This window comes from Haliotis cracherodii, unplaced genomic scaffold, assembly GCF_022045235.1.
Source record: "Haliotis cracherodii isolate W230 unplaced genomic scaffold, xgHalCrac1.p SCAF_15, whole genome shotgun sequence".
NCBI classification, from domain to species: Eukaryota; Metazoa; Mollusca; class Gastropoda; order Lepetellida; family Haliotidae; genus Haliotis; species Haliotis cracherodii.
Window position 1 is genome coordinate 4,458,108 of NW_027266270.1, and position 16,162 is coordinate 4,474,269.

Genomic DNA, 16,162 nt, shown 5'->3' on the forward strand with positions numbered 1-16,162 from the left:
TCAAGTGAGCGCAGTCTCAACTTTGAAGCCAATCATTTGTCACATGATCGGGAACAATTGAGTGATCAAGACAGTGACATTGACGACAAAACCCATGAGTTGCGCGTGCCCTTTGATACCCAAGCGCAGGCCTCCTTTTAAATCTTAAATCGACACCCAAGCCTTCAAATTTCCGATGCCTTTGCCTTGACTCGGCTCAGCAAGTGTCGTTTAACACATATTTTAAAGTGTACAAAATGTATCTGTTCACTTTCCATTTAAATAAGACACCCGTTGCAATACCACTGGTTGAAGGTGTGTTTGATATGTGTCATATTAGCTCCTTTTGCAGGAGTTGTGCTTCTGAGTATAGTTGTCGAGAGTGAACATAAGGATTAATAAGTCACCACCCATGGCTAACTGCCTCCATAGCTCAGTGGATAGAGCACTGGTCTTGTAAACCAGGGGTCGTGAGTTCGATCCTCACTGGGGGCTCATTCTTCTTTTACAGTTTTTTTTATCACCCAGGAGTCAGTAAACGATTGCTGTCACGCGGATACTATATTTCTCCATAGAGGCCAATAAACCAACCGGCACTCGTTTTAGCTGCATCAACATGTGAGAATAGTCAGCTTACAACCAAATTCTATGTATCTTAAGAGGTAAAGAAGAGAGTGAGATAAAATACCCGAACCTCCTATTGACCTAATTAATGTTTGTCTTCACCTGCCTTCTGTTTTCAATTCAACAGGTAAAATATTCATTAGTTTCCTTATCAGAATGTATTTGACTGTTTGAAACGTGGCTTGGTGTTTTGCAGTGAAAATGTTGACCTGTCTATCAGATGCCCCGGTGGCACAATCGGTTAGCGCGCCGTACTTATAGTCAGTACCTTCCCCATGAACACCATGGGATGAGGAATGCGGAGGTTGTGAGTTCGAGCCTCACCCGGGGCATGCTTGCTTTTATTGACTGCTCTGACAGTTTGACCAACACTGTCGCTTCCAATTCACAACCACTCATTATAGCAGACATGTGGCAGGTGAAATGCATCTTCTAAGCAAAACTTACACATTTTCCTTAGTCTGAAAGTTATAATACCCTACGTGAATGGTGTTTACACAGACTATTGACTACAATCGACCAGCCCTCGCGACCAGCAGCTGTTAAAACCGCGGCGCCTTTCCCCAAGCTATCAGATGCCTCCATAGCTCAGTGGATAGAGCACTGGTCTTGTAAACCAGGGGTCGTGAGTTCGATCCTCACTGGGGGCTAGATATCCTTTGCCGGAATTTTAGCCTTTTGCAGTTGAATTGATCAAACCTCTTATTGGAGAACCACGAGGAAGTGCTGTGGAAGCAGCCTCCGTAGCTCAGTGGTAAGAGCACTGGTCTCGTAAACCAGGGGTCGTGAGTTCGATCCTCACCGGGGGCTATGTTGTAGCTTTATTTTGAAAATCCAATCGTTTTTTTCCTATTCAAGTGAGCGCAGTCTCAACTTTGAAGCCAATCATTTGTCACATGATCGGGAACAATTGAGTGATCAAGACAGTGACATTGACGACAAAACCCATGAGTTGCGCGTGCCCTTTGATACCCAAGCGCAGGCCTCCTTTTAAATCTTAAATCGACACCCAAGCCTTCAAATTTCCGATGCCTTTGCCTTGACTCGGCTCAGCAAGTGTCGTTTAACACATATTTTAAAGTGTACAAAATGTATCTGTTCACTTTCCATTTAAATAAGACACCCGTTGCAATACCACTGGTTGAAGGTGTGTTTGAGATGTGTCATATTAGCTCCTTTTGCAGGAGTTGTGCTTCTGAGTATAGTTGTCGAGAGTGAACATAAGGATTAATAAGTCACCACCCATGGCTAACTGACTCCATAGCTCAGTGGATAGAGCACTGGTCTCGTAAACCAGGGGTCGTGAGTTCGATCCTCACCGGGGACTATGTTGTAGCTTTATTTTGAAAATCCAATCGTTTTTTTCCTATTCAAGTGAGCGCAGTCTCAACTTTGAAGCCAATCATTTGTCCCATGATCGGGAACAATTGAGTGATCAAGACAGTGACATTGACGACAAAACCCATGAGTTGCGCGTGCCCTTTGATACCCAAGCGCAGGCCTCCTTTTAAATCTTAAATCGACACCCAAGCCTTCAAATTTCCGATGCCTTTGCCTTGACTCGGCTCAGCAAGTGTCGTTTAACACATATTTTAAAGTGTACAAAATGTATCTGTTCACTTTCCATTTAAATAAGACACCCGTTGCAATACCACTGGTTGAAGGTGTGTTTGAGATGTGTCATATTAGCTCCTTTTGCAGGAGTTGTGCTTCTGAGTATAGTTGTCGAGAGTGAACATAAGGATTAATAAGTCACCACCCATGGCTAACTGCCTCCATAGCTCAGTGGATAGAGCACTGGTCTTGTAAACCAGGGGTCGTGAGTTCGATCCTCACTGAGGGCTCATTCTTCTTTTACAGTTTTTTTTATCACCCAGGAGTCAGTAAACGATTGCTGTCACGCGGATACTATATTTCTCCTTAGAGGCCAATAAACCAACCGGCACTCGTTTTAGCTGCATCAACATGTGAGAATAGTCAGCTTACAACCAAATTCTATGTATCTTAAGAGGTAAAGAAGAGAGTGAGATAAAATACCCGAACCTCCTATTGACCTAATTAATGTTTGTCTTCACCTGCCTTCTGTTTTCAGTTCAACAGGTAAAATGTTCATTAGTTTCCTTATCAGAATGTATTTGACTGTTTGAAACGTGGCTGGGTGTTTTGCAGTGAAAATGTTGACCTGTCTATCAGCTGCCCCGGTGGCACAATCGGTTAGCGCGCCGTACTTATAGTCAGTACCTTCCCCATGAACACCATGGGATGAGGAATGCGGAGGTTGTGAGTTTGAGCCTCACCCGGGGCATGCTTGCTTTTATTGACTGCTCTGACAGTTTGACCAACACTGTCGCTTCCAATTCACAACCACTCATTATAGCAGACACGTGGCAGGTGAAATGCATCTTCTAAGCAAAACTTACACATTTTCCTTAGTCTGAAAGTTATAATACCCAACGTGAATGGTGTTTACACAGACTATTGACTACAATCGACCAGCCCTCGCGACCAGCAGCTGTTAAAACCGCGGCGCCTTTCCCCAAGCTATCAGATGCCTCCATAGCTCAGTGGATAGAGCACTGGTCTTGTAAACCAGGGGTCGTGAGTTCGATCCTCACTGGGGGCTAGATATCCTTTGTCGGAATTTTAGCCTTTTGCAGTTGAATTGATCAAACCTCTTATTGGAGAACCACGAGGAAGTGCTGTGGAAGCAGCCTCCGTAGCTCAGTGGTAAGAGCACTGGTCTCGTAAACCAGGGGTCGTGAGTTCGATCCTCACCGGGGGCTATGTTGTAGCTTTATTTTGAAAATCCAATCGGTTTTTTCCTATTCAAGTGAGCGCAGTCTCAACTTTGAAGCCAATCATTTGTCCCATGATCGGGAACAATTGAGTGATCAAGACAGTGACATTGACGACAAAACCCATGAGTTGCGCGTGCCCTTTGATACCCAAGCGCAGGCCTCCTTTTAAATCTTAAATCGACACCCAAGCCTTCAAATTTCCGATGCCTTTGCCTTGACTCGGCTCAGCAAGTGTCGTTTAACATATATTTTAAAGTGTACAAAATGTATCTGTTCACTTTCCATTTAAATAAGACACCCGTTGCAATACCACTGGTTGAAGGTGTGTTTGAGATGTGTCATATTAGCTCCTTTTGCAGGAGTTGTGCTTCTGAGTATAGTTGTCGAGAGTGAACATAAGGATTAATAAGTCACCACCCATGGCTAACTGACTCCATAGCTCAGTGGATAGAGCACTGGTCTTGTAAACCAGGGGTCGTGAGTTCGATCTTCACTGGGCTCATTCTTCTTTTACAGTTTTTTTTATCACCCAGGAGTCAGTAAACGATTGCTGTCACGCGGATACTATATTTCTCCTTAGAGGCCAATAAACCAACCGGCACTCGTTTTAGCTGCATCAACATGTGAGAATAGTCAGCTTACAACCAAATTCTATGTATCTTAAGAGGTAAAGAAGAGAGTGAGATAAAATACCCGAACCTCCTATTGACCTAATTAATGTTTGTCTTCACCTGCCTTCTGTTTTCAATTCAACAGGTAAAATGTTCATTAGTTTCCTTATCAGAATGTATTTGACTGTTTGAAACGTGGCTGGGTGTTTTGCAGTGAAAATGTTGACCTGTCTATCAGCTGCCCCGGTGGCACAATCGGTTAGCGCGCCGTACTTATAGTCAGTACCTTCCCCATGAACACCATGGGATGAGGAATGCGGAGGTTGTGAGTTTGAGCCTCACCCGGGGCATGCTTGCTTTTATTGACTGCTCTGACAGTTTGACCAACACTGTCGCTTCCAATTCACAACCACTCATTATAGCAGACATGTGGCAGGTGAAATGCATCTTCTAAGCAAAACTTACACATTTTCCTTAGTCTGAAAGTTATAATACCCAACGTGAATGGTGTTTACACAGACTATTGACTACAATCGACCAGCCCTCGCGACCAGCAGCTGTTAAAACCGCGGCGCCTTTCACCAAGCTATCAGATGCCTCCATAGCTCAGTGGATAGAGCACTGGTCTTGTAAACCAGGGGTCGTGAGTTCGATCCTCACTGGGGGCTAGATATCCTTTGTCGGAATTTTAGCCTTTTGCAGTTGAATTGATCAAACCTCTTATTGGAGAACCACGAGGAAGTGCTGTGGAAGCAGCCTCCGTAGCTCAGTGGTAAGAGCACTAGTCTCGTAAACCAGGAGTCGTGAGTTCGATCCTCACCGGGGGCTATGTTGTAGCTTTATTTTGAAAATCCAATCGGTTTTTTCCTATTCAAGTGAGCGCAGTCTCAACTTTGGAGCCAATCATTTGTCCCATGATCGGGAACAATTGAGTGATCAAGACAGTGACATTGACGACAAAACCCATGAGTTGCGCGTGCCCTTTGATACCCAAGCGCAGGCCTCCTTTTAAATCTTAAATCGACACCCAAGCCTTCAAATTTCCGATGCCTTTGCCTTGACTCGGCTCAGCAAGTGTCGTTTAACATATATTTTAAAGTGTACAAAATGTATCTGTTCACTTTCCATTTAAATAAGACACCCGTTGCAATACCACTGGTTGAAGGTGTGTTTGAGATGTGTCATATTAGCTCCTTTTGCAGGAGTTGTGCTTCTGAGTATAGTTGTCGAGAGTGAACATAAGGATTAATAAGTCACCACCCATGGCTAACTGCCTCCATAGCTCAGTGGATAGAGCACTGGTCTTGTAAACCAGGGGTCGTGAGTTCGATCCTCACTGGGGGCTCATTCTTCTTTTACAGTTTTTTTTATCACACAGGAGTCAGTAAACGATTGCTGTCACGCGGATACTATATTTCTCCTTAGAGGCAAATAAACCAACCGGCACTCATTTTAGCTGCATCAACATGTGAGAATAGTCAGCTTACAACCAAATTCTATGTATCTTAAGAGGTAAAGAAGAGAGTGAGATAAAATACCCGAACCTCCTACTGACCTAATTAATGTTTGTCTTCACCTGCCTTCTGTTTTCAATTCAACAGGTAAAATGTTCATTAGTTTCCTTATCAGAATGTATTTGACTGTTTGAAACGTGGCTGGGTGTTTTGCAGTGAAAATGTTGACCTGTCTATCAGCTGCCCCGGTGGCACAATCGGTTAGCGCACCGTACTTATAGTCAGTACCTTCCCCATGAACACCATGGGATGGGGAATGCGGAGGTTGTGAGTTCGAGCCTCACCCGGGGCATGCTTGCTTTTATTGACTGCTCTGACAGTTTGACCAACACTGTCGCTTCCAATTCACAACCACTCATTATAGCAGACATGTGGCAGGTGAAATGCATCTTCTAAGCAAAACTTACACATTTTCCTTAGTCTGAAAGTTATAATACCCAACGTGAATGGTGTTTACACAGACTATTGACTACAATCGACCAGCCCTCGCGACCAGCAGCTGTTAAAACCGTGGCGCCTTTCCCCAAGCTAACAGATGCCTCCATAGCTCAGTGGATAGAGCACTGGTCTTGTAAATCAGGGGTCGTGAGTTCGATCCTCACCGGGGGCTATGTTATAGCATTATTTTGAAAATCCAATCGTTTTTTTCCTATTCAAGTGAACGCAGTCTCAACTTTGAAGCCAATCATTTGTCACATGATCGGGAACAATTGAGTGATCAAGACAGTGACATTGATGACAAAACCCATGAGTTGCGCGTGCCCTTTGATACCCAAGCGCAGGCCTCCTTTTAAATCTTAAATCGACACCCAAGCCTTCAAATTTCCGATGCCTTTGCCTTGACTCGGCTCAGCCAATGTCGTTTAACACATATTTTAAAGTGTACCAAATGTATCTGTTTACTTCCCATTTAAATTAGACACCCGTTGCAATACCACTGGTTGAAGGGGTGTTTGAGATGTGCCATTTTAGTTCCTTTTGCAGGAGTTGTGCTTCTGAGTATAGTTGTCGAGAGTGAACATAAGGATTAATAAGGCATTTATATTTAACTTAAATGGCCCTATTACTATGATGGAAGTTTTGTTTCATATTGATAAGTTGGGATTAAATAAATCCCCTGGTCCTTATGGCCTTGCTGCTGAATTTCTGAAAGCATCATCAGATTATATTCTACCTGTGTTGGTCTTATTGTTTAACAACATATTTGATAATGGTGAATTCCCTAAAGAATGGGGAAAAAGTATAATATGTCCTTTATTTAAGTCAGGAGATAAACACTGTATTGATAATTATCGTGGAATATCCTTGATAGATATTATTTGTAAAGTCTTTTGCTCTACTTTTAACTCCAGACTGCAGCTTTGATGTGACGAACATAATGTCATCAATGAAGCACAGATTGGCTTCAGAGCTAATCGCTCCACTAATGATAGTATTTTCTGTTTGCAATCTATTGCCAAAAAATATGCCCATAGGAAAAATGGAAGATTTCATTGTTTATTTATAGACTTTTCAAAGGCTTTTGATTTGATTAAAATTGACATTTTGTTAAAAACCTTAAATGAAGTAGGAGTTTGTGGCAATTTTTTTAAGATAATAGTTTCAATGTATTCAAATTTAAGTGCTTGTGTAAGACTCTCTGGTGGTTTATCAAATTATTTTAGGTGTAATATTGGTACGAGGCAGGGATGTACCTTAAGCCCGCAGTTTTTTTAATTATTTTTATGAACAAGTTAATGTACTTCATGCAAGAAACTGGTGGCAGGGGTGTCTATGTTTCACCTTCCTTTAAAGAGATGTTTGTTTTGATGTTTGCTGTCGATGTGTCATCTATGGCAGATTTGTGTTTACAATTACAAAAAAAGATATATGCCTTGGAACACTTTTGTGATGTAACGGGTATGAAAGTTAATTTGAATAAAACAAAGATAATGGTTTTTCGTAATGGAGGCCCTTTGCGTGCATATGAGAAGTGGTATTTTATGGGAAAACAGATTGATGTTGTATCGTCATATAGATATCTGGTTCTGTTTTTTACGCCCAAACTTGTTTGGAGTAAGGCACATCTTTCACTTACCGCCCAAGCACAAAAGGCTTTATTGGCTATTTATACATATTCAAGGAAATTTGGTAATTTATCATGTAAAGATTTGTTTAAAATATTTGATGCCACAGTTGTACCCATTCTTTGTTATGGTGCAGGGATATAGGGTGTGAATTACTGTAGGAGAGTTGAAAGTGTACAGACAAAGTTATGTAAATGGATACTTAAAGTTGGTAAAAGGACTACAAATAATATGGTTCTGGGGGAATGTGGGAGAATTCCTCTCCAGTATATTTATATGACAAGAGCAGTTAAATATTGGACTAAACTTATTAATTTAAATGTCAATAGATTACCATTTCAATGTTATAGCATGATGTTATCACAGGATGAGAGTGGAAGAGTAAATTGGGTCACACATATAAAACATATTCTGTTTCAATTTGGACTTGGATTTTTTTAGGTTGCACAGGATGTGGGTCATATTGATACATTTATTTCAACATTCAAGCAGAGATTGTTTGATAATCTCAATCAAAAATGGGTTGCAGAACTAGGTAGTTCTTCAAAGACAAATTATTATAGGCGGTTTAAGTCATTACTCAATGTTGAATTGAATCTATCCTATAATCTACCTTTATCTATCAGGACAGCCATGTCAAGATTTAGATGTAGTAATTATGGACTTGCAATAGAAACGGGACGTTGTAATAATACTGAATACTTAATGCGATTGTTCCCTTTTTGTCTCAAGGAAGGTATTTCATCTACTGAAGATGAACATCATGTATTACTTGTGTGTAAACAGTATGATACCCTTAAGAAGTATGTACATTGTTAAGCACTTTAGATCAGCCTCAGTACAGGCGTTTATAAGTATTATGTCATCAGATAATTATAATGTTATTCATGATAGTGGTCAGTATTTACATAAAGTTTATAAACACAGAATTGCATTCTTAAAGGAAGAGCGATATTTATAGTTCATTTAAACATAATGTTCAATGATATTTATAGTTTATTCAAACACACTATTTATAATGTTAAACAACATATACCACACTTTCTTGCAAAAGTATTAGGTCATCAGATAATTATGTTATTCATGATACTTGTCAGTATTTACATAAAGATTATAAACACGGAACTGCACTCTTAAATGATGAGTGATATTTATAGTTCAATGAAACATAATGTCTCAATGTTAAACAACTGTTGGTAACATTTGAAACATGTACCACACTTTCTTGCATATGATTGTACATTTGCCTTCATATTAGCGTAAGCGCAGTACATGTTAATAAAATCAAGCATGTATTATGGGCCTTTGGCCTTTATACTGTAATAAAGAATCTGAATAAGTCACCACCCATGGGCTAACTGCCTCCATAGCTCAGTGGATGGAGCACTGGTCTTGTAAACCAGGGGTCGTGAGTTCGATCCTCACTGGGGGCTCATTCTTCTTTTACAGTTTTTTTTATCACCCAGGAGTCAGTTAACGATTGCTGTCAAGCGGATACTATATTTCTCTTTAGAGGCAAATAAACCAACCGGCACTCGTTTTAGCTGCATCAACATGTGAGAATGGTCAGCTTACAACCAAATTCTATATTTCTTAACGTGTTGACATCGCCTCCTGCGATTGTTCGTAATTTGTGAGTTTTAACGACAGAAGGGGATATAATGGATATATACAAACATCAACTACAACCTCAATAGACCCGTGAAAATTCCGGGGTAGCATAGGTCTTTGGCAAACCATGCTTGCCGAAAAAAGACGACTATGCTTGTTGTAAAAGGCGACTAACGGGATCGGGTGGTCAGGCTCGCTGACTTGGTTGATACATGTCATCGATCCCAATTGTGTGGATCGATGCTCATGATGTCAATCACTGGATTGTCTGGTCCAGACTCGATTATGTACAGACCGCCGTCATATCTGGAATACTGCTGAGTGCGGCGTTAAACAACAAACAAACAAACAAACAACCTCAATAAATCAAAGCCGATCAGAAGTAGTGACGTGTGCACGCCTTGTCCCACAGAATGCAGAGACAAGGCACGGACAATGCCCATCATGAAGAGAGACAACATGGCGAGTGTCCTCGTGCGACTTTAGGAAACGTGAGCACCAAAAGAATGGACATTCAAAGTGGACACTGGATTTAACAGAGTAAATTCATCAGACATCATTAATGCGATAGAATATGACTTTGGTGATAATAGTATTTTTGCCTGTGTGCCACGAGGCGGATGTTATGAAGTCAATCTGTGTGACGAGGAAACAGCAAAAGTTGTGACTGGGAGTATTTCTATCAAAGGAAAGTCGTACAACTGTAGTATTGTTACGGATCAATCTTTGGTGGTGTCGTTTCTGCATTTAGCCCCACCCCCACCCCCCACCCCCCCCCCCCCCCCCCCCCCTCCATTGAAGACAGTATAATCATTGACATGGTACATGCATTTGGAGTTGAGGTTATCTCCAACATCAAAAGGCATTTCAATAAAGATGAAAAGAGAAAGATCACAAATGGAACAAGGTATGTGAGAGTGAAATTCCTAGGGCAACCGAAAACCGAACAGCGTACAATTTGACACTTGTGATGGCCCACAACCTTGAAGGGTCATACACAATAGACAAGTCAAAACGTGTAATTTGTGTTTTGAAACAAACCATGTCATAGCTGAATGTCCATCTGTTGAGTGTTGTGTTTGCCATGAACAGGGACATATAGCATGAGCTTGTCCCCTGAAACAACGTTGCGACACTGTATGTGTGGTAGTGACAAGAATGACAAACCTGTCATAGAACTGAGTAGAAAACCTTCAGTATCTGAAGAAGAGACAGTTGATGACGGTGTCACTGTTGACCCTTTCAGTGTGCATATGGAGACAATTGATGGTGAGGCAACCAGTCATGAGAATGACTGGTCGTTGTCGGTCCCTACCGAAGCCAACAAAAACATTGATTAAATGCCGGTTGTCACATCTGCTATTGAGCACATTATAGCTGATGATAAGGTACAAGAAGGAATGAATGAAAAAGTGAGAATGATAAGTATGGATACAAGTGAGATCATAGAAGAACGAAAAGGAGAGTAAGAGGTTGGCTCAGAGAGACTAGATGATAACTCTGATCAATCATTATCTGAACTCAAGGATGTTAAGCAGGGCACTAAATTCAGAAAGATTCAGGGCATGAATGAAGAAAGGGTTGTGAAATTGTCATAGGAAAGAAAGAGGAAAAAAGCAGTTAATGGAGAGAATGGCATGATTATGAGAAAGGGCAAGGCTAGAGCCAGAGCCGAGGTCAGAGCCAGAGCCAGAGCCAGAGGCAAGGAATGATAGTGTAAACGAAAGTGAATGTGAAAAGGAGGATTAACAGTGTATCTTTCTTGTCCTACTTTCATTCTCATGGTGTTAATCATGTCATTACAAAAGTAGATCATGTTCTCACAACCGTGAAAATTCACATGCAGATATTTGTTTTCTTCAGGACACTTTCTGGAATGATGATTTCATCAAACGAAATATAAACATCTAGGACAATATGAAAATGACAATATTTTGTATTCATGTGTAAATCTATATGCCCCAAATAATACAACAGACGGAATTGCGATTTTAGACACGTTAGCAACATATCTATCAGGCGATAACGTGATAGCAGCAGGAGATTATAATGAGATATTAGATATATTTATGCATAGAGCATCAAATATGAAAACATTCAATATGAGAAGCAGTGATAAATTACAGGGTATTATTCATTCCCAAAATTTATGTGACATTTGGAGGTACAGAAATCCAGATTTCTTTTTGATTTCCAGATCATTAATTTCTTATGCAATAAACACATATACTGAACCTAATTAAAAACTTCACAATCCTAAAATGTTTACATTTTGACCAGTTATCATTGTGGGCCCTTATTGTGTATTTAAACAGAAATGGCCACGTATTGTCTTCAGATAACACCCGTTTTTGTGCAGGTGAATCAATCAAAATCATGTGCACAGCACTATAGTGGCAAAAGTGTTTTTTCACGTGCAACTGGTCATGTGGCCATAATACCGCTCGTGTTTTCAACCATACATGTTAGCAGTCATTAACGAAAAAAAGAAAAACACAAGAAAACAAAAGTCTTTACGGCCATTTGTCATGCCACGCCTTCAAATGTGCAACGTGAGCGTGCCATCGGCATGTTGCAGACGGGAACGTCCGTAGCTGAAGTCGCAAGGACGATTGGTTGTAGTCGACGGACTGTTTAGGATTTACAGACGCGTCTACAGCAAACGGGTACCACCGCTGATCGCCATCGGCCAGGTCGACCACGTGTGACGTCACATGCAGAGGATCGTCAGATTGTCTTACGTCACCTCCCTAACCGATTTGTGACGGCTATATCAACCAGAAATGAACTGTTTAGGGGTAGACTGAGTGCGCAAACTGTTCGAAACCATCTGAGAACTGCTCACCTTCAAGCACGACGGCCATACTGCGGGCCGATTCTGACTCAATTCCACAGACGTCAACGTCAATTGTGGGCACAGGAATTGGAATCAAGTCGTCTTCAGTGATGATTCCCGATTTAATCTTCGATTTGCTGATGGTAGGGCGAGGGTGTGGAGGCGCCGTCATGAACGTTACGCCCAGTGTTGTGTACAGGAAGTTGACAGATTTCGAGGCGAAAGTGTCATGGTGTGGGGTGCTTTCTGTGGCAATGCACGTTCCAGGCTTCTTGTCATCCGTGGCAACCTCAACGCTGCTGCTTATCGCGACCAGGTACTGGCACCAGAACTTCTGCCTTTTATGGCAGCGCATGGACCCGGTTTGATCTTCCAACACGACAATGCCAGACCCCACACATCAATTTTGACAAGGAATTTCCTTCAGAATTCGGGAGTCAACGTCATGGACTGGCCGTCAAGGTCTCCCGACCTCAATCCCATCGAACACGTCTGGGATGCTCTTGGCAGAAGTCTGCACACTCTCCAGAACCAACCACAGAATTTGCAAGATCTTGGCACCATTTTGCAGCAGCAATGGCGTCGTCTTCCCAATCATGTGTTCACACGCATCACAAGGTCCATGCGAAGGCGTTGTGCGTCAGTTGTCAACGCTACTGAACTTGTGTGCCATCAGATTCTAGTGCTTCGGACTTATGATTTAAACTGTTGATGTTATTACCGAATACCGTAGGTGCTTGGGACAAATTATGGTTACCACCGTTAATTAAAATCCTTCTTTGGACATTAATGATTAAAAATTACCTTCTCTGATACATTTGTCCGTTGTATATCATATATGGGATTACTTTTAAAAATGTGAAGTTTTTAATTTGACTCAGTATATATCAAATACTCAAATAAAAGTTATCACAATATCTTAATTTAGAATTCTCACGTGTAGAGAAAAGTGCTGGATTATGGGTTTTTAATCATCAGTTGTTAGTGAGTGTGTGAGTTGGGTTTTACGCCGCTTTAAACATTATCCCGGCCTGTCAGCTTGGTGTGGGAGGAAAGCCGAAGTGATGCAGGTCTCAGACGTTTACCACTTTGGTGAAACCCACGAGCACGGGTATGGTGCTGAAAAACCTAGGAACATAACCGGGGTGAACCGGGATTCGAACCCACAATCATAGGTTTCTGGCGTGTCCAGGGGACGCAACTCTGCACAGCGAATCGCGGCGCCTTAGACGACTGGGGTAGCCTAGCGGTTAAAGCGTTCGCTCGTCACGCCGCAGATCCGGGTTCAATTCCCGACATGGGTATAATGTGTGAAGCCCATTTCTGGTATCCCCCGCCGTGATATTGCTGGAATATTGCTAGCAGCGGCGTAAAACCATACTCACTCACTCAGCAACCAACGTTGCTTAACTTCACATCATTTTTTACACACGTGCCCAGGTATAACCTAGAAATTGTGTCTGACGTTTTTAAGTCAGTGGGGGTGAGGCCACCTTGTGACTTCAGCAGGTGTCACGGAGTCGAGGGCAGCAGTCGGTACATTGATATGATATTGATCTCAGTTTTAGACACTATCTCTTGGTCAGCGACATGTCGAAATGATTGATGCCTTCGTCGTGTGCATGCCATTAGTGGATCGTTGTAGAGCTGACAATGCGGGGTCACCGCCTCTTCTGCGAGCCATCTGTCAAACAAATAATGATGACATCCTCGAAGTTGCCACGAGCGCTGATCTGCCTTTCCATGTGGGCTAATAGTTTGCATTTACACAGAATGTATCAGGTGATTTAGGAATGAATTAACGACTACAGATCAATCAAGTGGTTTTCTCAAACCACTGAACGGGGCATATGAGAATGGAATATAATAAATAGAAGAAACAACTTGGTTATCAAACTTTGGTAAATAGACTTTGTCAACTATGTCAGGAACAGTTAATCGAAGATGAAGTAAACTTTGTTGTGGTGTGCAAATTCTACAATGATTTAAGGAAATGTTTATGTGATACATGCAATAATCAGTTCAGTATTTTCTGTGAACTGTCCACGTTAGATAAATATAAGTGGTTGATGAACACTGAATGTAAAAAATTCACATGCAGATATTTGTTTTCTTCAGGACACTTTCTGGAATGATGATTTCATCAAACGAAATATAAACATCTATGGCAAGGACAATATGAAAATGACAATATTTTGTATTCATGTGTAAATCTATATGCCCCAAATAATACAACAGACGGAATTGCGATTTTAGACACGTTAGCAACATATCTATCAGGCGATAACGTGATAGCAGCAGGAGATTATAATGAGATATTAGATATATTTATGCATAGAGCATCAAATATGAAAACATTTAATATGAGAAGCATTGATAAATTACAGGGTATTATTCATTCCCAAAATTTATGTGACATTTGTGAGGTACAGAAATCCAGGTTTCTTTTTGATTTCCAGATCATTAATTTCTTATGCAATAAACACATATACTGAACCTAATTAAAAACTTCACAATCCTAAAATGTTTACATTTTGACCAGTTATCATTGTGGGCCCTTATTGTGTATTTAAACAGAAATGGCCACGTATTGTCTTCAGATAACACCCGTTTTTGTGCAGGTGAATCGACACCTCATTTTCATTTGTTAAAAGTTAGATCTTAACATGAACTCATGTGTGTCGTAATCGGAAAAAAATACCGAAGCCTACGTGCCAGATTGATCATCTCTCTATAGATTTTATAACTCACTCCGGATGCTACAAACGAAAAGTATCTTACTTCTCTGCTTGTTTCATTAACTAATCGACGATAACATGGAACCAATCCAATGATAAATATGAAATGTCCAGAATACTCTTGTGATAAATGTGAAATGTCTTTTATCTTTTAATTCCTTTCGATCTAAAAGTTCTCTGTCACAAACTTTGTACATATAATGCAACTCATCATTGCAACTTTAACGGTTTAATTTGTTACCATTTTCTAATGTTTTTGAGACGCATTTTAACCCTATAACAATTCCAACATATGCACATCCCCATTATTGTTGCAGACAAACTTGCAACGACCATCTTGAGTTCTGTGAGTGATCGTTTACGTTACCATTCAGCTTCAGTAACAAACATGGTTAAGTATAAAACTAGTGAATTGTCATATCTGTTGTGACTTCAACACAGAAGCATGTTAATGGTTGAACAGAAATGCGGCCTGGGTATTAATTCGTGTTCATAACCTGGTTGTAACTTTTAGACAAAGTTTCGGTTAAAGCATCTGTGACATTGGAGACATTGGTTCCAGCACACATCCTTAGTTATCATCATACTTTATGTTGTGTTATTTGGCAGCGTATTTTATTGTTGAACAATCATTGTAAATGTGTTACATTATAAGTTGTAGCAGGATCACGAGGGGTACATGGCGTTCTATGCGTCCCGCGTTAGGTTTTATACCACGAGCCGGAGGGACACATACAAATCCATGTACCCTGAGTGATCCTGCTACAACGAATTCATCTTACCGACATGTTTTAATATGACTTTGTAAAATAATTCAAATAAATTCCAAATTGATAGAAAACAGCCGCTCGAATGATTCGGGACACTAGCCTTATGGCTCTGTTTTGGCGCTATACTGCTTGGAAACAGGCGGTGATAGTCAACCCTTTTAAATGTTTAGAGCTCAAAACAAGTTCGTATAAATGGTACCTTATTATACAAGTTTTTACTCCTACATGATAAAAAAATGGACATAGATTGAATAGTGTTTACTAGAGATTCTGTATAAAAAAAGAAACATGTTTAATAAGAAACGTTTACGGAGCTAAATAACACCGTGCATACAAGTTACAAGGTAGTATAGAAAAGGGTTTCGCTGCATTGTTTCAAAGTAGGAAATGACTTAATGCTCTGAAATATCATAAATAACTTTAGTGTTCCTTATGTTAGCTTATTTCTGTGACAATTACGTAAAACATTAGCTGTACAGATTATATTTTCAAGAATTCATTTTACCGACAAGGGGACAAACATATGACCCTACGTATTTTTTCTTACCATTAATTATTTTTTTCGGTCAACTATAAAATTACATTAGTGAGATATTAAAGTCAGTTTTAGTTTAC

General features: G+C 40.6%; 17 non-coding genes across 17 annotated transcripts; all 17 read left to right on the forward strand.

The window, feature by feature from the left end:
- The first annotated feature begins 401 nt into the window (after positions 1-401).
- Positions 402-474, forward strand: Trnat-ugu (transfer RNA threonine (anticodon UGU)). The gene has a single exon. It is a non-coding gene; the product is annotated as a tRNA-Thr (tRNA).
- A 351-nt stretch (positions 475-825) lies between these two features.
- Trnai-uau (transfer RNA isoleucine (anticodon UAU)) lies at positions 826-935 on the forward strand. Its single transcript has 2 exons — positions 826-863; positions 900-935. It is a non-coding gene; the product is annotated as a tRNA-Ile (tRNA).
- Positions 936-1,180: 245 nt separating this feature from the next.
- Positions 1,181-1,253, forward strand: Trnat-ugu (transfer RNA threonine (anticodon UGU)). Its single transcript has one exon. It is a non-coding gene; the product is annotated as a tRNA-Thr (tRNA).
- An 87-nt stretch (positions 1,254-1,340) lies between these two features.
- On the forward strand, positions 1,341-1,413 carry Trnat-cgu (transfer RNA threonine (anticodon CGU)). Its single transcript has one exon. It is a non-coding gene; the product is annotated as a tRNA-Thr (tRNA).
- Positions 1,414-1,857: 444 nt separating this feature from the next.
- On the forward strand, positions 1,858-1,930 carry Trnat-cgu (transfer RNA threonine (anticodon CGU)). The gene has a single exon. It is a non-coding gene; the product is annotated as a tRNA-Thr (tRNA).
- Positions 1,931-2,374: 444 nt separating this feature from the next.
- On the forward strand, positions 2,375-2,447 carry Trnat-ugu (transfer RNA threonine (anticodon UGU)). The gene has a single exon. It is a non-coding gene; the product is annotated as a tRNA-Thr (tRNA).
- A 351-nt stretch (positions 2,448-2,798) lies between these two features.
- Trnai-uau (transfer RNA isoleucine (anticodon UAU)) lies at positions 2,799-2,908 on the forward strand. Its single transcript has 2 exons — positions 2,799-2,836; positions 2,873-2,908. It is a non-coding gene; the product is annotated as a tRNA-Ile (tRNA).
- A 245-nt stretch (positions 2,909-3,153) lies between these two features.
- Positions 3,154-3,226, forward strand: Trnat-ugu (transfer RNA threonine (anticodon UGU)). Its single transcript has one exon. It is a non-coding gene; the product is annotated as a tRNA-Thr (tRNA).
- Positions 3,227-3,313: 87 nt separating this feature from the next.
- Trnat-cgu (transfer RNA threonine (anticodon CGU)) lies at positions 3,314-3,386 on the forward strand. Its single transcript has one exon. It is a non-coding gene; the product is annotated as a tRNA-Thr (tRNA).
- Positions 3,387-3,830: 444 nt separating this feature from the next.
- On the forward strand, positions 3,831-3,903 carry Trnat-ugu (transfer RNA threonine (anticodon UGU)). Its single transcript has one exon. It is a non-coding gene; the product is annotated as a tRNA-Thr (tRNA).
- Positions 3,904-4,252: 349 nt separating this feature from the next.
- Positions 4,253-4,362, forward strand: Trnai-uau (transfer RNA isoleucine (anticodon UAU)). The gene is made up of 2 exons: positions 4,253-4,290; positions 4,327-4,362. It is a non-coding gene; the product is annotated as a tRNA-Ile (tRNA).
- Positions 4,363-4,607: 245 nt separating this feature from the next.
- Trnat-ugu (transfer RNA threonine (anticodon UGU)) lies at positions 4,608-4,680 on the forward strand. Its single transcript has one exon. It is a non-coding gene; the product is annotated as a tRNA-Thr (tRNA).
- Positions 4,681-4,767: 87 nt separating this feature from the next.
- Trnat-cgu (transfer RNA threonine (anticodon CGU)) lies at positions 4,768-4,840 on the forward strand. The gene has a single exon. It is a non-coding gene; the product is annotated as a tRNA-Thr (tRNA).
- A 444-nt stretch (positions 4,841-5,284) lies between these two features.
- Trnat-ugu (transfer RNA threonine (anticodon UGU)) lies at positions 5,285-5,357 on the forward strand. Its single transcript has one exon. It is a non-coding gene; the product is annotated as a tRNA-Thr (tRNA).
- A 351-nt stretch (positions 5,358-5,708) lies between these two features.
- On the forward strand, positions 5,709-5,818 carry Trnai-uau (transfer RNA isoleucine (anticodon UAU)). Its single transcript has 2 exons — positions 5,709-5,746; positions 5,783-5,818. It is a non-coding gene; the product is annotated as a tRNA-Ile (tRNA).
- Positions 5,819-6,063: 245 nt separating this feature from the next.
- On the forward strand, positions 6,064-6,136 carry Trnat-ugu (transfer RNA threonine (anticodon UGU)). Its single transcript has one exon. It is a non-coding gene; the product is annotated as a tRNA-Thr (tRNA).
- A 2,816-nt stretch (positions 6,137-8,952) lies between these two features.
- Trnat-ugu (transfer RNA threonine (anticodon UGU)) lies at positions 8,953-9,025 on the forward strand. Its single transcript has one exon. It is a non-coding gene; the product is annotated as a tRNA-Thr (tRNA).
- Positions 9,026-16,162: the final 7,137 nt, after the last annotated feature.